Here is a 6850-nt window from a genome sequence, read left to right as displayed (position 1 = left end):
AAAAAATTAAGCCAGGCTCAGTGGCTCAGCCTGTAATCCCACACCTTTGGGAGGCTGAGGTGAGTGGACTGCCTGAGCCCGCGGGTTCGAGATCCGCCTGGGCAGTGAGACCTCATCTCTACAATAAATAAAAAAATCAGCTGGGTGTGGTAGCGCATGCCTGTAATTCTGGCTACTTGGAAGGCTGAGGTGGAAGGATCGCCAGAGCCCAGCAGGTCGAGGCTGTGGTGGCCGGGAGCAGCCACTGCACTCCAGTGTGGACGACAGAGTGAGATTCCAACTCAAAAAGAAAAAAAAAATTAGCTAAGTGTGGTGGCGCGTGCCTGTAGTTCCAGCTACTTGGAAGGCTAAGGCAGAAGGATTACCTGAGTCCAGCAGGTCAAGGCTACAGTGGCCGAGAGCATGCCACTGCACTCCAGCCTGGGTGACAGAGTAAGACTCTAACTCGAAAAAAAACAAAACAAAAAAAAAAAAAAAATGGGGGCCCTAATCCAACATGGCTGGTGTTTCTACAAAAAAGAGAAATCTGGACACAGACAGACACACAGAGAAGACAAAGTGAAGATGGGGCAAGGTGGCCACAAGCCAGGCACGTCTGAGGTCACCAGAAGCTGGAGAGGCAAGGAAGGACCCGTCTCCTACAGACTGCCTTAGAGGGAGCCTGGCCCTGCCACCTTGATTCTGGACTTCAAGCCTCCAGAGCTCTGGGACAATACATCTCCGTTACTCTAACCCACTGTCTAACATACTCTGCGAGCCCTAGGAAACTAACACACAGACACTCAAGCTTTTTCTCCATCTGACACACAGGCAAGTCATCAGCGATTGTCTCATGTGTGGCCTGGGGAACGCCTCCACTCCAGTGCAGCTGTTGCTGCCACACATCAGGTCACATGGTCATGAGGCTGACCTTCGCCGCAGGGGCCGTGTGTGAAGACCAGATGGCCCTCCGGGAGCCCCGACCTCCTCAAGTGTGGGCTATATCTGTGTCTACTGCTATCGCCCCGCAGGCAGGGACAGGGTCTAAGTCCTCGCCCACCCCCAGCCTTGCCTACCAAAGCCTGGCATGTGGGAGGCCTTGGGAAATGTGTGTTAAATAAACGAATGGCTACAAACTCAACCATATTCATCAAGGTTGGAGACAACCCTAGCCCTCAGTCAAGCATCTGGGGTCACCACACCCCGGGCCCTGGCCACCTGCCTGCGAGACCTCAGGAGCATCTCACCTCTCCCACAAGTGCTGGGCTTCTATGGACCTGATGCACCTCCAGTTCTCTACACGTGCTGCCCCCCAAGCTGTTCCCTGACCAGGGTGTAGCCCCATTCCAGCCCAGATGGAAATTAAGCTATCCTGTAACACCTGCCCAGTGTATACTCTTCCGGGAAGCCCTCCCAACCTGCCACCTGATGTTAGGGCCTGCTCTCAATCACATTACAGGTTACCTAATACTACAGCCCCCACACTCCCCTCCACAGCCCATGCAGCCCTCAGTGAGGAAGATTAAGGCATCTGAGGCATCTCCACGATGTGCCCCAGGTCACACAAGGCCTCGGATCTGCCTGCAAGATAAGCACAGGAGCCTGGCAAAGCCAATGCAGCCGCTCCCTCCACTCTCCGCCTGGCTTCTCCAGCCTGTGTTCTTGCCCTCCTCACGGGTCCCACTCGCCTGTGAGCTCACTGACCCTGGAGGTTTACCCTTACCTCAGGACACCTGACCCACATGGATGCTCCCTGCCCATCACCAGCACCCCGCCCTCCTTTTCCTCACCATCAAGATAGTTTTGCCCAGGAACCCTAAGGCCACAGGGTCGGGATGGACCCCTATGATGACCCAACCCAGAACCCAGCCTGCCGCCTGGCTTCCTGCTTAGATGAAATCAAACCTTAGCCGGGTGTGGTAGCGCGCCCCTGTAGTTCCAGCTACTTGGAAGGCTGAGGCGGAAGGATCGCCGGAGCCCAGCAGGTCAAGGATGCGGTGGCCGGAGCGGCCACTGCATTCCAGTGTGGGCGACAGAGTGAGACTCCAACTCAAAAAAAACTCAAAAAAAAAACGAAATCAAACCACTATCTTCCTGGGTCTGACACTCAAACCAAAAGCACCCTGCTGGGGCTGAGGAAATGTGAAGCAAGTGTTTCGTGCCTATGAGGTCTCCTTTTGGGGTGATAAAAACATTTTGAAACGTGAGTGGTAGTGGCAGCCGCACAACACTGTGACTGCACTAAATGCTGCTAAATTGTTTACCTTCGAATGATTACTTTCATGTGATATGAATGTTATTTCAATTTTTAAAAATAACTTATGAGACAAAGTATGACAGACTGATCCCTGTTAGATGCTAAAACTTGCTTTTTCTTTCTTTCTTTCTTTTTTTTTTTTTTTTTTGAGTTGGAGTCTCAGTCTGTCACCCAGACCGGAATGCAGTGGCCGCTTCCGGCCACCGCAGCCTCGACCTGCTGGGCTCCGGCAATCCTTCCGCCTCAGCCTTCCAAGTAGCCGGAATTACAGACATGCACTACCACACCTGGCTGATTTTTTGATTTATTGCAGAAATGAGGTCTTGCTGCCCAGGCAGGTCTCGAACCCGTGGGCTCAGGCAATCCACTCACCTCAGCCTCCCAAAGGCGTGGGATTACAGGCTGAGCCACCGAGCCTGGCTTTTTCTTTCTTTTTTTTGAGTTGGAGTCTCACTCTATTGTCCAGGCTGGAGTGCAGTGGCACACTCACAGCCACCATAGCTTCAACCTGCTGGCCTCAGGCCATCCTTTCACCTCAGCCTTCCAAGTAGATGGAACCACAGGCGCACGCCACCACATCCAGCTAATTTTTTAATTAATTGTAGAGACGAGATCTTGCCATTTTCCTCAGGTTGGTCTTGAACCCCTGCGCTCAGGCCATCTTCTAGCCTCCGCCTCCTAAAGTGCTGGGATTACAGGTATGAGCCACCACACCTAGCTTAAAATTTGTTTTTTTTTTTTTTTTTTGAATGCTGAATATAAGTCATCTGCCACCAGCTCAGAGAGAGACGCAAAACAAATGTTTTGTTAAAGAAATAAGAAAAGGCCGGGCTCAGTGGCTCAGCCCGTAATCCCATGCTTTGGGAGGCCGAGGTGAGTGGATTGCCTGAGCCTGCGGGTTCGAGACCCGCCTGGGCAACTTGGTGAGACCTCATCTCTACAATAAATCTTTTTTTTTTAATGAACCGGGCATGGTAGCGCGCACCTATAGTTCCAGCTTCTTGGAAGGCTGAGGCGGAAGGATCACCAGAGCCCAGCAGGTCGAGGCTGCGGTGGCCGGGAGCGGCCACTGCACTCCAGTCTGGGCGACAGAGTGAGACTCCAACTCAAAAAAAAAAAAAAAGAAAAGAAAATAAATAAGTAAGGCCAGGTTCAGTGGCTCAGCCTGTAATCCCAGCACTTTGGGAGGCCGAGGCAAGAGGACTGCCTGAGCACACAGACTGGAGACCAGCCTGGGCAACTTGGCAAGACCTCATCTCTACTATAAATAAGTAAATTAGCCAGGTGTGGTAGCGTGCGCCTGTTCCAGCTACTTGGGAGGCTAAGGAGGAAGGCTCGCTGGAGTCTAGCAGGTTGATGCTGGGGTGGTCGTGAGCATGCCACTGCACTCTAGACTGAATGACAGGGTGAGACCCCAATTCAAAAAAAAAAGAAAGAAATGAAAAAACTTGAAAATGGGAAGCAGAAATAAAATATGGTAGGTTGCAAAATATGATGCAAATATCATCACATTTCTGATAAATGTCAATTCCAAATCAACCCCTTGATGTGGCAACAAAAGAAAAAGCAAAGCGCCCTGAGTGACCCAGGTGGGCTCTGACTCAGAGCTTCTATGTCCTCCAATTTACCCCCATCTATCCACTCCAGATCACCCCTTGAGCTTCACCACATGCTTCATGAGCTGATCGGGCCTTGAAGCCTAGGAGGTACTGGCCAAAATGAAGGAATGTCAACAGGAGCCAGCATGACCCAGGGTTCCTGCAGGCAGCCTGTCCACCCTCCACGAGAGCCAGGACCTTGCCTGCCTCATGCCCACTGTCCTCTAGGACAGTTTGCATTTGTTGAATGAATGAGTAAACAAATGAACAAACAAATAAGTTGCCATAATGCTGTGAAGAAAACACTTGGTCTATTTTCCTCCTACTTAGGTTCTTTCTGATCCTAGATCACTAGATGTAGAAGGGGGAAACAATCCCCTTGTGAGAAAAGAAATGTAACATCAGAAATTAATCTTCCCAAAGCAAGAACATTTCAAACATCACAACGCATGCCTTGTTCCTTAAGTAGCTGATGTCCTGGGAAAAGATAAGATTTCTCCAAGAACAAACAAAACTTGCTGACTTTCTCGTGATCCTTGTTACAGATCTCCCTGGAATGTCACAGACACTGAATTTGGATGGTTACATAGGACTTGATAAAACTGTGACTGCTGTGAACATTAAATAATGGTTTAATGGTTTAAAACGTTTATCTGTTGACTGGGAGGATCCACAGTGAGGACACAAAATACTGTTATCTAGTTCAAGGTACCATGTGCTCTGAGTGAAGGGGGAGGAGGCGGGTACGTGATTAAAGTGTTCAGAAAGCATTTCCCTCTTATCTTTCCAGTGCCCTCAAAATTTTCTAAGAAAAGAGCTTCTCTGCATTTCCTGACATTGAAACACCCACCAGAAGGTCTGGTTTCTTGGTGATTATTTCTCTGTAGTTTTCACTCATTCATTTATTCAGTCAAGGTATCCTGGGGCTCCTTAGGTGCCAAGGCCCAGGTAGAGGCAAACAGCATGAGAAATACCCAGGAGCCTGGACATTCACAGTCTGGGGGAGTATGGGGCTGTCTCAGGGGAACTCAGGAGGGTCCTGGGGGCAGAAGAGGGAGCAAGTGGCTGCCTGCAAGAATTAGAAAAGGTTTCTCACAGGGAAAAACATTTGAGTTGGGGTCTTAAAAGTTATGTAGGAATTTACGAAGCTGGTCAATATGAAGTACATTCTGGGCATTCACTCATTCATTCATTCAACAAAGTCTTCCTGCCAGGCTCAGTGGCTCAGCCTGTAATCCCAGCACTTTGGGAGGTCGAGGTGAGTGGATTGCCTGAGCCTGCAGGTTCGAGACCCGCCTGGGCAACTTGACGAGACCTCGTCTCTACAATAAATCAAAAACTAGCTGGGCATGGTAGCGCGCGCCTGTAGTTCTGGCTACTTGGAGGCTGAGGTGGAAGGATCTCCAGAGCCCAGCAGGTCGAGGCTGTGGTGGCCGGGAGCGGCCACTGTACTCCAGTCTGGGCGACAGAGTGAGACCCCAACTCAAAAAAAAAAAAAACAAAGTCTTCCTTAGACCTCCCTTGTCCCAAGCTCTTTGCTGGGTGCTAGGGACTTGAGGGACATCACATATGGACTCGGGTCTCAAGGAACCCCCATTCAGCACTATTCAAGTCTCACCACAATCTCTCCAAGTGGTTCTCAAGCAGGATGGATCCCCCGCCCCCACATTTCCATGGATACTTTAGAATGCCTGGAGACATTTTTCTTTTTTTTTTTTTGAGTTAGAGTCTCACTCCATCACATGGGCTGGAGTGCAGGGGCACGCTCATAGTCACCCCAGGGTCGACCTGCTAGGCTCTGGTGATCCTTCTGCCTCAGTGTTCCAAGTAGCCAGAACTACAGGCACATGCTACCATGCCTGGCTAATTTTTTGATTTATTGTAGAGATGAGGTCTCGCTGCCCAGGCGGGTCTCGAACCCGCGGGCTCTGGCAATTCACTCACCTCAGCCTCCCAAAGGCACGGGATTACAGGCTGAGCCACCGAGCCCGGCAACTTTTTTTTTTTTTTAATTGTAGAGACGAGGTCTTGCCAAGTTGCCCGGGCTGGTCTCAAAACCGCAGGCTCGGACAATCCATTCGCCCTGGGTTCCCAAAGTGCTGGGATTACAGTCTGAGCCACCAAGCCCGGCCTGGAGACATTTTTCATTGTCACAACATTCATGGGAAGGGGGTTCTGTATCTAGAGGGTAGAAGGCTAGGGATGCTGTTAAACATCCTATAATACCCAGGACAGACCCACAACAAAGAATTATCAAGTCCATAGTGTCACTAGTGCCAAGGATGAGAAGGGAAAACTTATGTGTCGACTTCCCATTGTCCATTCTGTACCCAGCGTGTGCACACACAGCCTGGAACAAAGCAAGCACTCAACAAACACCTACTACACAAGCACACAAACATAACAGAAGCTCCAAGTCAGTGCTGTTTCATGGACTCTGACCACAGGCCAGACCCTGAGTTAAACACAACACAAAAGGTAGCTCCTGTGATCCTCCCAACAACATGAAAATATGTATAGCTGCTATCCATTTGCAAGCCAGGACTAGCAAACACCTAGCACTTAATACATGCCAGGCACTGATTTAAGCACAATCTTCAACAGGACACGATGGCTCATGTCTATAATCCCAGCACTCTGGGAAGTAGAGGCAAGATGCCTAAACCCAGGGATTCCAGACCAGCCTGGGCAATTTGGCAAGACCTCGTCTCTCCGATAAATAAAAAAACTAGCCAGGTGTGGCAGTTCTGGGAGGCTGAGGTGGAAGGATCACCTGAACCAAGATGGCTGAGGGTGCAGTAGCCGTGATCATGCCAGGGCGACACTGCACTCCAGCCTGGGTGACAGAGTGAGACTCCAACTAAAAAAAAAAACCCAAAAACAAAATTACAATTCTCAGCTGGGCTCGGTGGCTCAGTCTATAATCCCGCACTTTGGGAGGCTGAGGTGAGTGGACTGCCTGAGCCCGCGGGTTCGAGACCTGCCTGGGCAACTTAGCAAGACCTCATCTCTACAA

At 50.2% G+C, this 6850-nt stretch overlaps 1 protein-coding gene across 1 annotated transcript in view; it reads right to left on the bottom strand.

Moving 5' to 3' along the window:
* The window catches only part of MED25 (mediator complex subunit 25), a 25742-nt gene that overhangs the window by 9931 nt on the left and 8961 nt on the right, over positions 1 to 6850 (bottom strand). The window lies entirely within an intron of this gene.

The sequence above is a fragment of the Carlito syrichta genome, unplaced genomic scaffold, assembly GCF_000164805.1.
Source record: "Carlito syrichta isolate Samal-C Ts95f unplaced genomic scaffold, Tarsius_syrichta-2.0.1 Scaffold301956, whole genome shotgun sequence".
In the NCBI taxonomy this organism is placed as follows: Eukaryota; Metazoa; Chordata; class Mammalia; order Primates; family Tarsiidae; genus Carlito; species Carlito syrichta.
This window is presented reverse-complemented; position numbering and strand designations above follow the sequence as displayed.